Here is a 19,409-nt window from a genome sequence, read left to right as displayed (position 1 = left end):
AGGTCCAAACTGATCAGACCATGTTCAGGGTTATCTGAGCAGTAGCATAACTAGATTTTACTGCCTAGCGCACACTTCACTGTCCTGGTTGGAGGTCCTGAGAATGCCCACAGCACTACTGAACAGTTCAAGGCTCCTTCTCAGTTTTGTAATACTTAAAGTCACTGGAAGACAGCAACTAATTTTAAAGATTTTTGACATCTGTTTTTGCTAGAATGTAAATAAAGATCACAAACATTTTCAGAAAGTAAAATCACACCTCAATGCCCACTTTGCTCCAAAATCCGTGAATATGCTGCAGTACTATTCAGCAGATCTTTTCTCTTCCAATTCCAGCTTCTGTTTTCTCAATGTTCTGGTTTAATCAAAATTTCAATTGGTCAGAAACATTCCATCACTTTGGTTTTTAGCACCTTGCAAAGCAGGAAAAAAAGATACTAATTTACTACAATAAAAGTCCTCAATGTTTTCCCATTCCTTCGACAATAGACTGCTTCTCTGCATGTCTGCAGTTTCAAATGTTACTGAACTCAGGCACTCAGAAATGTTGACTCAATTAAAATATCCATACAAAACTAACTTTTAGTTTGGTAGAAGTAATCTATCTTTTTGTCTGATATCTTTAGAATGGCTCATAACTAATGCAGAAATTTAATTTCATCATTAATTCCTCTTCCTCAGTTCTCTAAAATTGTAATTATTTTCTACTAAACGTTGTGAGACGATAAGCCAAATGTCTTGCTAACATACGCAGATCCAGCTGAAGATGTTTCACCCACTACATTTCGGGCTTTGTGCCATATACTTGCTCCAGACTGTGCATAACTACAATAGGAATCTCAACTTCTGTGCGCCAAGCTCAGAGGTGCACAGCCTTTCAGTGTGGGGACTCAGCTTCTTCATTACTCATCTGTGTAAAATCCAACACAGCATTAATCATGATGACAAGGCACTACTATTGCAACAAGCAATATGAACTCAGAAGAACAAGTTTCATGTTAAAATTCCTAATACATCTAGAAAGAAAAAAAATATTTCTAATCCATTCATCTCTATTTTTACCACATTTTTCATCACAGATATATATTTCTTGATAAACAATTGCTTAAAAATGCTTATTTCTACACTGCAGCAGTGCCTCCAAACAGCTTTGTTTGCTTTCTGACCTTTTAATATTCTTCATTCACACATAAATTATTTTTTATGTCTGCATTTTTTCCTCTGAAAAGAATATATATTTGAAGTCATTTCAAATGTTAAATCAGGGTAAGAAAAATTAAAAAGTCTCCTTAATAAATTTCCTCAATAAATTTTGTAGTGAGCGTCATAATGGAATCTTGGAGAATGTTAGCATGCAACAATGTTTATATTTTGAATCAGATAAATATAAATATTCTGAAAGTCTTCATACAGAATATCACCGTCTCAGAGGTATATGCAAAAAACGTTGAGCAATAACCCAACTTTGTAACAGTTACATACCATATTATCAGCTGCAGTGGAGATTAGCTGGGCACGTAAGGGGCAAGAAGGTTGTCTGTAGGTATGTCGGCAGCAAAAGGACGACAAAGGAAAACATTTGCGCACTGCTGAATAGGGCAGGGGAGCAGTGACAAAGGAGACCAAAAACATGGTGGTGCTTGACACTTTCTTTGCCTTAGTCTTTCCTGGCAAGGTCTGCCATCAGGCCTCTTAGATCTCCAGGCAGAGTTTGGGCAAGAGGCATCACAGCATGGAAAAGGAGCTTTAAATTAGAAACTATTCTTGTAAACTGGTTATAGCTTATTTAACAGAGAACTCATCCATGGGGCTGGGCAGAGGGCACACAGGGGTGCTGGCCGATGTCACTGTTGGCTGCGCTCCATCATCTTTGAAAGGTTGTGGCAATCGAAGGAGGTCCCTGATAACTGGAAAAAAGGCCAATATTGCATCTGTCTTCCAAAGAGGGAGGATCTGGGGAACTACAGGCTGTGCATACCTTGGCAAAACCAAAGAGCAAGGCCTGCTGGAGGCTATTTCCAATCACACGAAGGACAAGGTGACTGAGAACAACCAACATGGGCACAGCAAGGGCACGTAACACTTGATCAGCTCAACTGCCTCTGTTTCGAGTGGCCAGCACTACAGGAGAGGGGAGAGATGTGGATGCTGTCTACCTCGACTTCAGCAAAGCTTGCAATATGGCTCTCCATAGCATCCTGTCAAGGGGGAAACTTTGGATATAAGGTAGAAGTTTTCACCACATAAGCAGCTAAGCACTAGAACGGGAGCACAGAGAGGTTGTACAGTCTCCTTCCCTCCCTCAAAATTTTCAAAACTCAACAAGGCCCAGAGCAATCTGACCTAACTTTGAAGCTGGACCTGACTTTGACCAGGAGGTTGACAGGATGACACCCAGAGGTGCCTTCCAAACTATATATTGTATGATTCTATGATTATCAGCAAGAAAAGTCTCCAAATACTGATATTGAAACCTCTAATGCCTATAAGAAAGAATCACTTAGCACAACACACTTTCACCTCCTGCAAAAAAATTTCAAGTTTACTTACAGAACAAATGTCTACTAAGTTATTTCTGCAGATGCTGATACAAGCTATAAAGAAATTCAGCGGCACACAAAGAATTTACTAAAATGGATAAATCCAAATTTTACTCTTGTGCTTTGCTTTGACCTCTAGTTTAGTTCATTTGCTAAAGTCAATATTAAACGACAATGTTGCACACTTTTCCGTAATAGCAATATTTACACCAATACAATATCCTTAGTTAAAGGAATTAAAAATGCTGAAACTCCTATTCCTCAGCGTCTTTGAAGATCTCAAGAATAAAAACACTTTCCAAGAAAAAGCAGTGCTATTGTAAAAGCGGTCTGGTTCTGAACCATGTGAAATGAAATAAACTGGCAGGTCTTTAATTTATGACACAAAAAACTTCAAAAAATTAATGCCATTCCCAGCTGCCGTAAGGTATTCAAAGTTCAATTTTGGCAAGATTTGGAATTAAATGCAACCCAAACTAAAAAAAAAAAAAAAAAAAAACAAACAAACAAACAAAAAAAAACCAAAAAAAAAGTGTTTTATCCGTTTTTTCCCCATCTTATAGCCCCATCAAGGCAATACTTTAAATTGGCAGTGTACTCAAACCAGGTACTCAGACTATCTAGGCACAATCTCTGACATACAAGGTCACACACACCTAAAGATTAAGCCTCAATTTTTGCAAATTTGGCCCAAGCAAACTTGAAAAATAGCTTCTCCAAAACTTAAAATCACAACATTATACTGAGAGAAAATTGCACAAACAGTGCAGGTCTCTGAGGACTGCCTGAGTACAGCTGCAGGACAACGCAAAGGAAAAAATAACATTAAGTAACTCTGCAAAGGCTAGGGTCTTGTGAAAAGGAGAACATATTTGATCAAGTAGTTAAAAGACCACATGGAAACAAATACTCACAAGAGATCCAAATTCAGACTGCACAGGCATCGTCAGACCTACCACTTCCCAGCTTCTGAATCTTTGACTGCCTAACTTTAACTTCTTTTAGCATAACTAGCATGTCTGATAACAGAAACCAATAGTTATTTTACATAAGGCCAGTCACATTTGGGAAAACAAAAAGCCCACCTAGCAGAAAGCTCTATGGTTGAGAATTGCTAATAACAGGTGTTGTGGGATATGGTTATAAAAACAGCATGTACAGAGTAATTATTCCCAGTACATTTTCTGCTTTGGGACTTCCTGAACCAGAGGCTGCACGTGGACCATCAGTCTAATAGGTAACTGAAGGCCCTATCCCTTCCATAATCTGAAACCATTTAGACTTCATTCCTCCAAAACCTCTCTATGCAAATCATTTCTATAATTTAATTTGGAATTAAATGGAAAACAAAATACTCTCTTTTTTTTTAAAAAAAACTACTACTAAACCATTAAGCTGGGGGGCACTCCTTGCCCCCCTTTCTTTCTCTCCCCCGCCCCCAGTTCTTATGTTATAAGGAAGATTTCATAGTGGATTTTTTCATTCATTCCAACTGTTCCTAACATTTGATGTGAAGCTCCACTGTATCTTATCCTACATCTTATGTGGATAATGTTCCAAGAACAGGAGAGGGTGGCAGCCACCCAGTCAGGAAGATTTCTATCATTTTCTTTTTGCATAGAAACAGGAAATGTTGTTGACACCACAGTGATTCATGTGCTGAAGTACCGAGTCAGAGAAGATTATTAGAACTGCTAGACATTTTTAATATGTCTTGAAAAACAAACAAACAAAAAAATCTAAAAAACAACCAACACTTCCCTAGTCTCATTCCTGGAAATGGCTAAACAATTTGTTGCAAGAGGACAATTTGACGTAAGAGAAATTTTAACCCCTAAGCTTATAATTCAGTAATGACACAAGCAATTGGAAAGGAGACCTTACAACAGAAGCTTCTCAGTAGGAGAACAGACAGTATTAAGAGCTCTACTGACACTGGACAGGTAATATATCTGTTGGCATACAGATTTAACTAGCAAAACTTTGAAAACACAGCCCAGTTCTAAGCATGAAAGAAATAGGCATCTCAAACCATTTCCAACACTTTCTATATCCTATGATCACATATTCACAATCTTTACACAATCTATACATATAAAATATTATTAAAATATAGTTATCTCGTGGGCTGCCACAATTGGAAATGATTTATATATTTCACTGAAAACATGACTTTATTCTATTGTTAAAGATATATATTCATTAAACCACATCTTAGGGATTTCACCTTAAAGTGTGGAGGAAAAAGAAAAAAAAGAAAAACAAAAGAAAGAAAGAAATCCTGGACTGTAAAAACTGTATTGGTGTTAATAAAAGAGTATATTAGTATCTGCCTCATTCCTCCATGCCTAATATTCTGCTTTTATTCCTACAGGAAACAATGACTTGCCATTAAATTTCCTATCTGAACCCTGAGCTAAAGAAATATTTGCAGGGTAAAGAGTGCACGCACCCATGAAGGAAATAATCCCTTACTAGATTGTTGTGCATTCACTGAGGTCCACTTAACATTAAAATTCCCTCATCTACCACCTCCAACAGATGCAACTCACTCCCAGTGGGGGAAATCCATGCAGCATCACAGCACCCCAGGAACGGGCCCTGCCATAGCTTTTTGCTGCCCTACAGAGTTGCGCGGTCACCACCTCTTGTTGTGGCCTCATCACTCAGGATCTTACCCTGCTCCCAACACATCTGGAAGAGCCTCTGTAGCCACCAGGCCCTTGGCAATCCACTAGTCTAGTGAGGATGACCACAATTAGAAAGTTCCTCTGTGGGCTATATAAAAAGGGTTTCTAAGTGGCCTTGCAGCATCGCTCTGTAAACAAACATAAATAGAGAAATACAGTATGTTCCTAAAGGTACAGTCCGAATACTTTCATCTCCATAACGGCTAGAATTAAATGGCACTCGTACAAGTAGCCTCTTGTGATACAATGTCCGTTACTAGTATTGTAATTTGCCTTCTGCATAGTTAAAAAGAGGTCCACTTGTAAACATGCTCCTTAACAACTCAATCTGACCTGAATCAAATTACTTCATGTCTATGCTACAGACAAATTATTGTATTAGAAACCACTATGTTACCAGATGCTTATTTATTCTACTGTGTTTCTGCATAATGAACAGAAACCTCTTAGTAGATCCATCTCATTGACGATTATTATTTAACATTTCTTCCAAGAGGATCATCGGCTGTCTTATGGGCAGCATGCCTCCCTCCCGCATTACTGAAGGGAAGCTGATTCAGGATGGATGGCAGAACCTGGAAGGTGAAACATCAGGTCATATTCCTCTCTTTCCTGTGCAGTGCCATGCAAAGCAGCCACAGCCCTTTTTCTAATATCTTTTCCAGAGCACACATCAAATCAGGTGCATTTAAGTCAATTTGCTAATTCAAACACAATGAAGGGCTGAGGGCTACTGAAACTGCAATGGAGTCTGCATGCAAAAAGAAAGTGTAGCCAAACTGCCATCGTGCAACTGATCTGGGACCTTTATTTTTCCTGAGTAACAGAAATTGTCCTTTGCATGCACACACAAAATCAGAAATAGGGACTATGCACTGTGTTGCATACTACTTAGCATAAAACTCGAGTACATATAGCTATTATGATTGAACCTGCATAAGGATCTGACAATCTTCTTCAAAAGCTTTTCAGCTAACTCAGTTCTAGCTCAGCTCAGCTATCTCATCTCCATGCCCCGCTGTTGCAGTGCGCCAAGTAAAAGGACAAGCCGAGCAATGCTCTGGCCTGGCCACGAATCCCCAAGGTAGTGCCCTGCGGGTGCTGAAACCACCCTGCTTTGAGGAACCTGAGGAAAGGAGAGTCACAGGTTCCCTGTAAATCCCCAAGAATCTGGCTGCTTTTATGTTAGTATCTGTAATTACAAACACAGCTATTTTTGGTCCTAAAATGTTCTGAGCTTGCTTTTTTCTCCCCCTCCCCTCCTTTCTTTTAAAGTTAGCCATAGAATTTGACTTGAAGATGCTCTGGCAGCAGGCAGTTCCACAGACTAGCAGTGCACTTTGGAAAATGGTGTTTATCAGCTATCCATTTGATCGGGTAGTTTGATCAGTTAAGAACATTCCTGACGGTTTAAACCTGAGTCACGATTTAAAGCCGTCTTTAAAAACACTCAGGCAGGAAAAAAAGATAAAAGGCCCTGCATTAATGGCTTTTGCCCAGCATCCCAAATTTGTGAACCAGCCTTGATGTTGAGTAAGAACCCGTTATGCCAACAAAAGGGAATTAAAAATAAGCAAACAAAAAGCCCCTCCCCTGACACAGAGGCTAAGGAGCAAAGGAGGCCGTCACCAGCAATTCCTCTCCAGCCATTCGTCAAACTACTGGCAACAAAAATAAGGCAGAGCTTCGTTACAAATGGAACAATAAAGAAAAAGGAAGTTGAGAATTAAGGAAAAAATGCTCACAGACGATAGATGGTTTTAATTTTTTTTTCTTTTTTTTGTCAGCAATCCAGGCACTATAAATTTTTTTAGCTGTACCAAAAAAGTACTAACAAAATCATGCGAACTAACAAAATGATGCCCCTTTCTGACTAATTTCATGACAAAATCATGCCCCTTTCTGATTAATTTCATGACCTTGGTTCCTGAAATACTTCATTATTTATCACACCTTTTAAAATTTCTACACCATTCATTTATGAAACCAGAAGAGATGCGATAAACCACCCTGCTTTTTATGAGCAGCAGCTAACCTTACTAAAACCAACGTCCAAGTTATCTCGCCGTGATTCACTGTGATCTTGCCCTGCCGTTCCTGCAAGATTTACAGATTTCTAAAATGAGACCAGCTTGTTTAAAAAACCAAAACCGCAAGAATCCTACCAGAAAGCAAACCCACCACTGACAACAGCTCACAACGCTCCCCCTAAACGAAGCCCAGGGCACTCGCCTTCCCCAGCCAAGGCCGCGGAGGGGTCTCCCATCGTGGTCCAGCAGCTCACAGCTGCGGCAGCTGCTTTGCGGTAGCACCGGAACCCCTCTCACACCTCTTCCTCCTGCTTTATCGGAGATAAACCTGGATGTGGGGAGCTGGCAGTGGCGCCGGCCCTGAAAAATTTTGCAATACCTAATACAAGTCACGCAACAGGGACGGCAAGTGATTACGTAGATGCCTCATAACATCATAGTGACTTCCCCCCTCTCTATTTTTAATTGAAGAAAATTTTAATTTAAGAGGGTATGAAAGCAGAACCTGTCTTGCTGCTTCGGGGAAGGCAACGTTGGCAGGGTAGGTCTCGTAAGGACAAGAACCAGCGTTAATGCTTCCACGTGAGGCAAGGTAGCAGGATAATTATCCTTTCTGAAGGCCTAACAACACTGCTTATGTGAGCCCGCTCATTTTCTCTAGTTTCTAAGCTTCTTTGCAGTGATCCACTGACCGCAGTCTCCTCCCTTAAGCTGCCCGTTTATCCAAATAACTGGTGCTCTTGTTGTTATTGTTAAAATAGCTTCCATTCAAGCAGCCGCTGTGTAACAGCCACGGCTTGTGGACGTAAAAGGGAGAATGCTTTAAAACCCATTTCAGAGATGTCTGTTAGCCCACAAAGTATTTAACAGCAGCAGCAGCTACGCCACGAGAAGGTTAAGCTAGTTAGTATTTGTGACAACTACAGTTAGCTATTCAGTCCAATGGCAAGAACATCCCTCCATTTATCAAGGGAACAGATTTAGTAAGAAACTGCACACGGCAAGAAATAAATGAGCGATGCAGAGAAAATGCACATTATTGTAGCATCTGCTAGAGCTATTTTAGAATGGTGTCCCCTTGTGCTGCTCCACCGAAGGGCTTGCGAGTACTCACTAAAATTAAATTCCACTTCTCAGGCTTTTGTAAATAGGCCACAAAAAACTTAGCAAGTTTCAGAGAGTGTCTTCTTTTTTTTTTTTTTTTTTTTTTTTTTTTTTTTTTTTTTTTTTTTAATGGTCCCATCCTTTTCTCTATCCATTTATAAAATGTTACAGCCTATGCTTTGCAGTGGCCCTTGTGGCCTGGACTCCCTGTGTGCAAAAGGCTTTGCACTTCCCTCCTCTGCTGCCAAACAGGAGATTGCTTGTGGCAGGTCCTCAGCCATCTTGCTTATAGGGTCAGACTCAGCTGGTCCCAGAAAGAGTTTGCCCTGAGGACCACACATTCCTCAAACATGAACTCTAATAATAAAAACAAAATTTTCATACAGATAAATTCTCAGTGGCTTTGGGCACCTCATTTCCTTAAACCTATGAGAAAATCCCTATTCATCTTCTGCTTTGCTTATGCACAGGTACCCTCTTTTAGAGGCAATGCCGAATATTTATGTCCTATCATTTTTAAAAGGGCTGATTCACTGTCACATGAAGTAGAGCCTACATCCTTTCAAAGCAGTCTATTCAATTCACATTTAATTATGTTTTGTCTCCCATTAGGATATGGCAGTCTGACCAGACAGTCAGAAAAACATAAATGCAGAAATGGCTTCAAGCAAGATTGCAAGCCCTCTACTCCCCTTGGCAAATCTGAGTTCCTCGCACATGCAAGTGCACTGAAATAATTGGGACAGTGAGAAAATACGCTCAAGTACGAGAGCAAAGGTTGTGTAATCCAGCCATAACTAACTTTCAGAAAAATGTATACCATCTCCTACTCACTGTAATTTTTGATTTTTTGAGTTGGAGTTGCATGCTATTGCAAAGTCTGTATTACCTCAAGAGCCAAAAAGAGAAAAAAGAAGCAGTAGGAGCATGAGACAGAGAAACAAAATGGTATGCCTGAAATTTATATTAATATGCTAATGTAAAAACCTCCTTATATCACTGAATTTGGAACAAAATCAGAACACATCATGATTTGAATAAGTCACTGTCAGCAACATGAAGGGTAACTGTGCTGAAAACACCAGTTTCTACTATTTCTAGAAAGAAAAAGTTCATTCTGATCCTGATTATGACCAACACATTAACTCTTAATGTTACTGAGCTTAATTAGTATCAAAAGGAAGGTTCTTCTTCCTCAGCAGGATGATAAAAGGAAAAATCACCTTTTTAGCTATCTAAGCATTCCTGTAAAAAAAAAAAAAAAAAAAAAAAAAGTGCTGATCTTCTCGTGGATAAAAATGCATCTGTATCATCAAAATGGCCATAGGCTTAAGTAGAGAAAATTATTTGCACGCTGAACAAGGAAAGCGCAAACTGGAGAACAGAGCATCTGCCATGAAGGAGGCTGTAATTATCTCCTGTATCTGAACACCACTGGGCATTAAAGTTACACTAGCTATTTTGCCAGATACTCGGCGTTCAGAGTTCCTACCCAACACCAGCAGGAAATAATCAAGAGTTTGAGAGGCCTGTCAATAAAGATTTTGCACACTTGGAAAGGCTCGAGTGTCGATGGCATATGCCTAGACCTTCTTGCTTCTTGCCTTCTTGTTCTAATGCGATGAAAGTCTGAACTATTTTGCTGTCACTGTGTCATATTACAGAATGCTGCAACATTGCTCATCGTGGCATTCGCAGGCTGACGGCTGCTCCCGCACCCGCCACCCGGGCACGTTCTCTGCAGGTTAATGGCAGTCTCATGCACTGCAGAAAGAGAGGGAAAAAACAGCAAAATTGCCACTCTGCAGCCTTACCTCCCATCCAGCAGAAAAATCGAGCGAGCGGCTCCCCTCGCGCCGTTGCTCAGTGACCGCAGAGTAAGCGCTGTTGCTATCGCAGTAACTTTCCCCTGGGGAAAGTTTCCCTTTCACCTGCAATGAGCCTCGAGCCTCCTCTCGCAGCTCCGCGCAGGTGCTGCGCCGGGCTGCTGTAGCGGCTACTCGCAACCCCCGTTTGCGCATTCAGAGTCACCCTCAGTGACTGCCTCTCACAGCTGCTTTCTTCCATACTGTGCGAGGTTATCACACACTTCTGGTCCCCATCAGACAGGACGTATCAGCTACAGCTGATCCACATCAAGTCCTTTATAATGACCCACCTCACTCCTGTCACCAGCAGAGCAGACAGGAAGATACGGAAAAGGGTTATGAAACTGCACCTCTTTCAAGAGGATGGATGGGTACTTTCCCCACCACCTTCCCAAAAATCTGTAGTTGTTCATTTCTGAAAAAGCAACTGAAAAAAAATATCAAATATTTTTCCGTTGTTAATTCAAAGTTGATTTCAGTGCTTTTCTGAAAAGGCATAGGAGAGAAGAGGAAAGATAAAAATATAAAATGCATCAAGGAAAAAAACAATTTCCTTTGATTCTGGGAACACTACAGGATAGGAGAAACTCATCTGCCCGGGTATGTCAAGGACAGATTCCCACGTGAGACTCCAAGCTAGGATGTATCACAGACACTGACAGATGGGTTTTCCTAGCCTTGAACAACCTAATGGAGCTTTTAGCCAATTTGCATACTGGCTGTCGCTGGGTGAAATGGGTATGTGTCAAGGACATTAAGCAGGCCAAGACAAAAGTGTAATAGCCTTGTATACAATATCACTTCTTACTGCTTGCTATTTTTTTTTTAACCAAGAAAAAAAGGAAGAAAAAAAAACCCCTCCAAGCCTCAACTGAAGCCCATTCTGAGGCAATAAGTTTCTACTCATGGGAATGCGCTGAAGCAACAAGATAGTCTTGCAAAATGAAAGAACCAAAACACTGCCGAGATAATTACTATTTAGCTTCTTTTCTTTAACTAAAACAAAACATTGTTGGAGTCTCCCAAAGCCTTCCTATCTTAATGATCTACTCTGGTCCCAACAACACGAAGAGAAGCATGTGAGCAGATTCCTGTGCCTGAACCGCATCCAAAATAACATCATTAGAGCCCCACACAGGTAGGAGAGCCCAGCTGCTGCCGCTCCACGCAAGAGCGAAGCCTAAGGCTACGCTTTCTCAGGCCTGGCTCCAGATTTTCTTTCATATCTCCCAGCACCTCACACATGGCTGCATCTTAACAAATTAACAAAGAGAGCAAAAAAATTCAAACTGGACTCACAACAGAAACTTGGAGCCCGGCTCAGAATACAAGGACAAGCCCTGAGGGTGGCTGAGCTACCTGCTGAGCTGTTGCAGCTCCCATTCGCTTCAGGGAAAATCACACGTACTTTGTATTTGTCCGGCAACCACCACAACCTCCTGGCTCAGTTCTGCTCTCAGTTGTGTTAGAATAATTTGGTTACGGGGAAGTAAAGTGTGATTGAAAAGTGGGGCTGTGCTGTGCACTGTACAAAAAGGCTCCCCTTAAGATCACTCATAAATCTAGTGCTATGCCTTCTGCGCTATACATTGGTTCCTGTCTGTCAGCTCACCTTGAACGTGCTTTGGTGGGTCTGCCATTGTTTAAACCAATTTTTTTTTAAACATTTACTAGAGATCAGATTAAAAATTAAGCAGGCAAACAGAGGAATCCCTGAGGAAACCTTCAGCTCTGGCAGTCCAACTCTGCTCACAGCAGTATAAAGTGTATACTGGGAAGAGTCAACTGTAACTTTGACAACAGCAAAAACCATGCCAAAAAGGCCCAGAATTCAACCCAGCTGAGCCATACCAGTTCAACACCAAATGAATGCAGTCATACGTGATGCTGTCGCGCAGAAGAGACACTTGGCAAACAAGTGTGCCTGCAGGTGTGATCTGTTCCTGACCCTCCTGCTCAGTACTCACCTACCGCACTAGCACACGGAGGACCACAGAGGTATGCCCTGGCTGGATGCACAGCTACCCACGTGCTATTTCTGACTTTGCCATTAGTTTTCTCAGTCATTTTGACTCATCTGTCACTGGGGACTCCAATTTTCTTCTTCTATGCAAAATGAGAAAAATAACTTTTTTTAAAATGCACTTTGAGATCTTTGGATAGGAAAGTGCTATATGTGAACATTATTACCATTAGTGATTGCCTTCTACCACTCTCGTGGTTATTCAAAAATCAGGCCCAGAAGTAATGCACAAAAGAGCTATCTAACGACTATCTGCAAATCTAGGCCAAAGACAGAGGTCAAAATTTTAAGTGTTACCACCCTGTGGGATATCCAGACAAGTATCTTTAGTCATTTCAGGCCCTATTCTAAAGCCAATTTAATTAGAGAGGGAGAGAGGGATAAGGCCCAGAAAGTCTTTCTGTTTGGGTTATGTGTATGCTCATATTTGTTTAATGTTAAAAAAAAATGTTACTAGCTTAAGTTAAAATTATTTCAGCCTTTGGCACTACTCAATTAAACATGCTAATTTTAGATAGAGTAGATTATACTTGAAATAACTGGATTGCATGGGAACAAGGCATTCTAGGGCTAAATCCTGCTGATACTCTGTCAAATCTTCTTACTTGCCGAGAACCATCCTTTCTCTCAGATTTTAATCTGCCAGACTTTTATCATGAAAAGAGGATTCACACTTGCTGTAAAAAAAATGCAGTTCAACCCAAAGCTTCTCATTCAGTTCAATTACATAGATGTGTGTACATATCTTCTCCATACCTAATGACAGATTTTTTTTAATACTTTTTCACAAGCTTCTGTTTTAAGGTTTGCAAGGATATCAAAAATATATAATCCACTCAAGGTTTGACTCACCACATTTCTAAAGTAAGGTGAAAATCTTCTGGATGCCTTATAATAAACAAATAATATATGTTGAGCAATTTTTGTAAAACGTTTTAAGCACTGCAATACAGCATTTCAGTCCTTCCTCATTTCATTTTCTCTAGACACAGCTAGCACCAAAAAATCTAGGATAGCCGAGGTGGTTGGCCAGAAGCAATAAGGCGAAGGCTTGGTAACAATAAGTAGAGTTGCAGTGCTGTTAGGACCTGTGTTGGTTGCTCTACAGTAGGTGGCACAGACGCAGCAGCTCATTTAAAGAGAGTTGAAGTGATTTTACTGTAAGGTCGCACTATGTCAGATAGACATGCCTTCAGACAATTAAAAAAAAATGGTGTGAAAAAATATATCTTGAATATATATTTTCTACCTGGCATGAATTTCAAATGTCTGAAAGTCCAGAGCCTCTACAAAACCCCATCTTCCTATTAAATACATCAACATAACCTTCAACAGTGCAGGTATTATTTTACAAGTGACATTTAAACAAGGGAGATTTCTTGTTTCTCATATTCCTGTCCTGAAACTACAAGGAATTAAAGTCAGATCAGAACAGAATCATTCAGGGATTGACTTTTTTTTTCGAATTCAATTGCATTTAATTGATAATATAAATGACAATTAGATCATTTTGGAGTAGCAATGGGATTGCGAAAGTGGAAAAGTTATTAATAAAATAACAGCAGTACTTCACTAAAGAAGGTTTAAGAGTTCTATATACACAGTGGCATTTGAAAACACTGACCTCCTTTAAATCTCAGGCTCGCACCTCCGCACGGCAAGGCAGGTTCAAGATTTACAGCTTAGTGACAAGCCTGCCAATTCATCACCGCTAAACCGTCTCGAGTCCTTTGGAAGCGGCACAGGTCACAGGAGGAAGCCACCAGCTGCTGACAAGATCCCTTCCCAAATAAATTCATTCCACAAGTAGCCAGACTGGCACTAACATGTGCACACGCAGACTCTTAATATCCCCCTCAAATTTCTGCACTACGCTGGAGACGTGCAAATCTTGACTTATACGCAGTTATCTTCCAAAACTAAGTGCAATTAGAAAAAAGGAGGGGGGATGTTACTAATCTGTAAGACAAAGAGTCAAGAGTAAAGAAATACCACAAAGCTCCCTCCCTTAGACAATTTGGTTTTCTCTAAAGAGAAAAGTGGCCATCCTGTCCACCTCTAACAGTTCCTCCAGTCCCAATGGCTGGATACTTTAGCTCAAATACTAAATCAAAGACACACCATAGTCCCAGGAATCTGTAAAGGAAACTGTGAAAGAAAGGAAACACTTTGTGGAAACATCTAAAGGCAGGGTTTTCTATGGAGCTAATTCTGTTCCTACAAAGGAAGAAACCCAGCCAATTTAAGCTGGTCTGACCAACAAATGCAAAACCATACCTACGCACTTACATATGCCTACCTGCACTAAATTTCATCAGATACGCTTGCAGTTCAGGTTAAGGGTGACTAATTTTACCTTAGTTTAAGCTTTTGTCCTAATTAATTGCAACCGAACTGCCATAAAGCCAGGCCGGCATTGACTTTGGCTTCCGCACACGGTCCATCGCGTCAGCCCGACGGCATCAGTTTTCAGTCGCAGGACTAGTGGGGCCGCCGCAATTCGGCACGAGCGCAGCCCTTAGAGCATCGGCCACGCCAAAACCCGCGGAGGCGCCGCGAGAGCCCTGCTCTCGCCGACGCCTCCGGACATCCCAGCCTAAGCTGTCAGCAGCGAGCGGTCAGGCCGAGAGCCCTTCGGCAGGGGGCCGGGCAGCTCCCCGCCCCGCCGGGGCCGCAGCTCGTTTCGCGCAGCCCCCGTTTGACGCGACGCCGCAACCCCACGCCGCCGGAGGGGAGGGAAGAGGAGGGGAGGGAAGGGGCGCGGAGGAAGGACCTCGAGGCTGCCAGCCGCGTGCGCCTCCCCGCCGCGACTGCGAGGATGCTTTCGAGATGAGTAATTTGGCGAGGCTCGCTGCTCGCAGGCCGCACGCTCGCCGCGAGGTCTGCAGCACCCGCGCTCGGCCCGCGGGACTCTGCTCACCCTCCTCGCCGGACCACCCGCCCAGCGGGTTCCCACGCGCTACCGATTGCTGCTTTTTTCTTTTTTTAAAAAAAAAAAAAAAAAAAACACTTTCCAACGACTATCCTGACACACGGAATATTTTTCACAGAAATACAGAAAAACGTTTAAAAAAAGCCCAACCTAAACTAAAAGAGTTACTCAACGTCACGCCGTTCTCCATCTAGAGAGACACTGGCAGTGGGATATAAAAAGAAGAGCTCTGTAACTGGCGGCTCTCCACCAGCCTTCACAATTAACAAGCCAGCTCATTGTCTGGGTTGTTATCTAAATTACAGTCTAGGCATTTTCTGCTAACATATTTTCTGACTTTTTAAACACTATACTGTACAGTACCTAGCACAAAGGCGTCTTTCTCTAATTCTATTTAATTCCCTATTTTCCCGTTTTAAAAATTAACTACTGAAACTATAGCCTTAAGCAAGGAAGGGGGGAGAAAAGGCACTTTTAGAAAGGAGGACAAAAGAACTGAAGCTCAGGTACTTGGTGGGGGGGGGGGGGGGGGAGAGGCAGAGGCAAAAAGTGCTATATGTTTTTTTAAAAGATTTGAAACCAAATTATACACATCTGAACCCTTAAATTTCATTAAAATTGAAGATTCATATTTTTCCATTTTGGGGCCTGTCACTGTTGTTTTTTCAGCACTTCTCAACAGCATGTCATCTGACAGTGTGAGCAGAGTCTGTCCCTTTCTTACAAAGTTTCTGGGCCACAGAATTTACCTGCACTTTTTCTTGTCTTTTAAAAAAATTTTTTTTAGTATCTAACACTATTAGAAATACTTAAATACTAACAGGGTTCATAGAGTAGAAGATCCAAAATAATAAATGCTAAGTTTCAATACAAAAACCATATTCCATCATATATGCTTTAGATCTGGCAAAGAAAGGTTTTAAAGAAAGGTTTTAAACAAAATACGGAAAAAGTATAGTACGCATTTGACTAAAACACAGAATTAGGCTTCCTTCCATCAGCCCTCAATAACAACCACTTTGACTATTTTCATTTAACTGTTATTGTTTCTTGAGATTCCCCTCCCACATCATCCTTTTCATGTGTGTATGCAGTCTTACAGGTATAAGCAGACACAATTTTCAGCAGTTATTTTTTTTCATTTCATACATTTGAACTGCCTGTTAAATAAATCAACTACAATTATATGGATTTCATCAAACCCTTTGTTTGGCCAAGGGAAAAGGTGAATAGGTAAAAATGGCACCTGCTTCTACAGTTGCCTATTCATTTGGCCTATAAGTAGACACCAATATTTCATTCCAAGTTAAAAAAAAAATAAAAAAAGCTTTTCTTCCATTAGTGAAACCAAATGTGGGAAAAGTGGCCTTTTTTTTTCACTGTACATGTCATCAACAGAAATACTAATTTTCATAGGACTGAAGAATGACTGTAAGCAAGCTAGAAAAAAGAGTTTGCCTTAACTTTCTGGGGTGAATTTACAGGACCAGTCATCAACAAATCTGTTTAAAAAAATCAGCAAAAACTAAAAACCATTAAACAACCATAAACAAGATTCTCATGACATCTTTTATATTTGGTTTTCAGCTTAGAGTTTTACCAGCGCCATTTGTCAAACCAGGTTGTCATTCTTTAAACTGGAGAGAAACAAAAGTAAAGCTTTCCTTGACCCAGAAAGATTACAGATATGGAAAACGTCACAAAATTTACTCCATCCTTTTACCTAATGGTCGTCCTGACACACTAAATCATCACAGCATTGGAAAACACTTTGACTTCTGAAAACCTCCTTTATAACATTCCCACCAGCGAGCCAGTGTTTGCTGAGGAACCTATTTTCTTTTAAAATCTATACTTCCTCAACAGGTTATTCTATTTATAAGAAAAGAATATGGATTTGTTTCTGCTGAGTTCTTTAAATTTCTTTTGGGTTATGCTGCTGTGCTGTGATGATGGTCTTCCCTCTTAAGGCACAGACATGCTTGATTTAACATGATTATCCACTGGAACATTTTTCTAATGTAGGTGCTGTGGTTTCAGACCACATTGAGACTTCTGTAATTTAGCATATAAAGATAAGACAAAGTCTGTCACCACTGTATCTATTCAGGTGCACATTATTATTTTCGAGAACTTTTTTCACCTTCACTTTTCCCAAACAGCATTTACAGCTAAGACACTTTAAAGTCAGGTTTACCATCCTGTCGGTTATGATTTCCAGCACCCAGACAGCATAGATGCCTGATATCCAACCCTGTGCTCACCCTGTGACACCTGCGAGGTGTGAAATGCCGCAACTTTTTCATCTGCTCCATCTGGCACCTGGAACCAAACTGGGCCTCTGATGGAAAGTCGTCACGACGTGAAGCTAATTCTTGCCCCATTTTTCCAGCCCAGCATTAACAATAGCACAGAGCTGCTTTGGGATCAGTAACTTAGAGAATGCTCCCACTCTGATTTGGAATCCGAGCAAGTATGTGGCAGAGAGAGCACCGGAGGACTGAGCCCAGACTCGTTTCTTCTGATCCTAAACTACCAACAATTCGTCTTAGCCATGAATCTACCAATTAGTCTCAGAAATACTTGCATTTTTAAGATTAAACATACACAAATTGTAAAAAGAATGCAGCATTTACTAACGCATAGTTCTGAAAGTGAGGCATTAAGATTTATTCAAAGTATAGGGCTTTTATGTGAGAAGATAATAATAGCTTTTTTAGCCCAAACCTTTCTAAAGGTTCATCTTCTCTAAGGAAAGCAGAAAAATGCAGTGTGACAGATAAAAATCCTGCACATACCACATCCATATTCACATATAAAAAGATATTTTCAACATTTCAATTCAAAGACTGGCAATAAAAAAAAACCCTTTCATATCCTTAGGATGCCAAATAATCATTTCATCCATGTCACAGTACTGACTTACAAAGACATGACTTGCCTTTGCTGTGTAGTTTTCATATACAAATGAACTGAGGATAACCCATTGTTACGGAAGTCAGTGGGATTGTCAGTTTTTTTCATACATATACAAAAAAAAGAAAAAGTCAGCAAGATACAGTTGGCTCTGAACTCAAAAAAAAAGTACTAAAGAAGTACTGATGATATTTTGGCTCTTCTGCAGCCATTATGATATTGAGCAATATGTTGCAAAGAGCTATTGCAGTAAAGTGCTGCAAGACCACCTCCTTGCTGAATAAAGGTCACACAAGGACTCTTTTGAATACACTAAGCTGAATGGCTAGTTCTGCATCTTCTGAGCTGTTTTCTTGTACATCTTTCCACCAAGAGTTCTGGGTTCTTCACATACTGGACAGAAATGCCATGGCCATGAATAAGCTATTGCAAGTCCAAACATCACCAAAACTCTAAAGGAAGACTTTTTTGTTTGATCTTTTCCATCAAAACTATATTAGCCGTTCTGCTCAAAACAGGCAGAAGGGACCCTCCCCGTTCCCAGCTCTGGTCCAGATGGGCAGAGCTGTCACTCCTACCTAGAAGAGAGGAGAGAGGATGTTGCTGAGAGCTCATCTCTGGGGAGTGTGTCCCTGCCTACCAGAAAACAGTATGCTGTGCCACCTTGGGGTCACCACCCTACCAGTCCCCACAGTCACCCAGTATCTGCTCCTCTCACCCAACCGCATGCTTGGCCACGCTCTTAAGACCTCTTTAAGGTGGTCCACGGGGATGCCCACATGCACAGACATCCAGGCAGAGCATCCTAGCCCACGGACACGCTTCCAACACTTGGCTCTCCCGAAATGCTGGGAAATAGCAGCGAAATCCTACCAAGACCCTGCTGGTCAAGATGACCAGAAGGCGCGCAGGGCCCAGGTTCACTCATGTACCGAGACAATGCTTCCCGTATGTCTGCGGAGATGCAACTCAGGGTGCTTCTGCCCCTCCATTTGGCGATTCCCTCCTCCCTGGTTACCTCTCGCCAGATGACATCATCTCACATATCATGGCCCAAGCAGCCTATGGTACCCAAAGCTCCTGGTACTAGGAGCCTATCAGCAGCCAGGGACCTGATGGGGATCACTGACCTGAATGGGCTTCTCAGTGTCCCCTTCTTCTCTGTATCATGTATACCTTATATAGACATAAATACGTACACTTGTGCCTACCTAATGTATACTGCATACATACACACATGGTGCAGAACACATACATCTACAAAAGGCCTCTTTAAATTACAAACAGGGATCACATCACTCACACT

At 41.1% G+C, this 19,409-nt stretch overlaps 1 protein-coding gene across 8 annotated transcripts in view; it reads right to left on the bottom strand.

Annotated features, from left to right (window-relative positions):
• RBMS3 (RNA binding motif single stranded interacting protein 3) overlaps positions 1 to 19,409 on the bottom strand; it is a 700,426-nt gene that overhangs the window by 355,633 nt on the left and 325,384 nt on the right. The gene's annotated exons all lie outside the window — the stretch shown is intronic.

Source organism: Rhea pennata, chromosome 2 (assembly GCF_028389875.1).
Source record: "Rhea pennata isolate bPtePen1 chromosome 2, bPtePen1.pri, whole genome shotgun sequence".
NCBI lineage: Eukaryota > Metazoa > Chordata > Aves > Rheiformes > Rheidae > Rhea > Rhea pennata.
The sequence above is the reverse complement of the archived record's forward strand: the minus strand, read 5'-3'. Positions and strand labels throughout refer to the sequence as shown.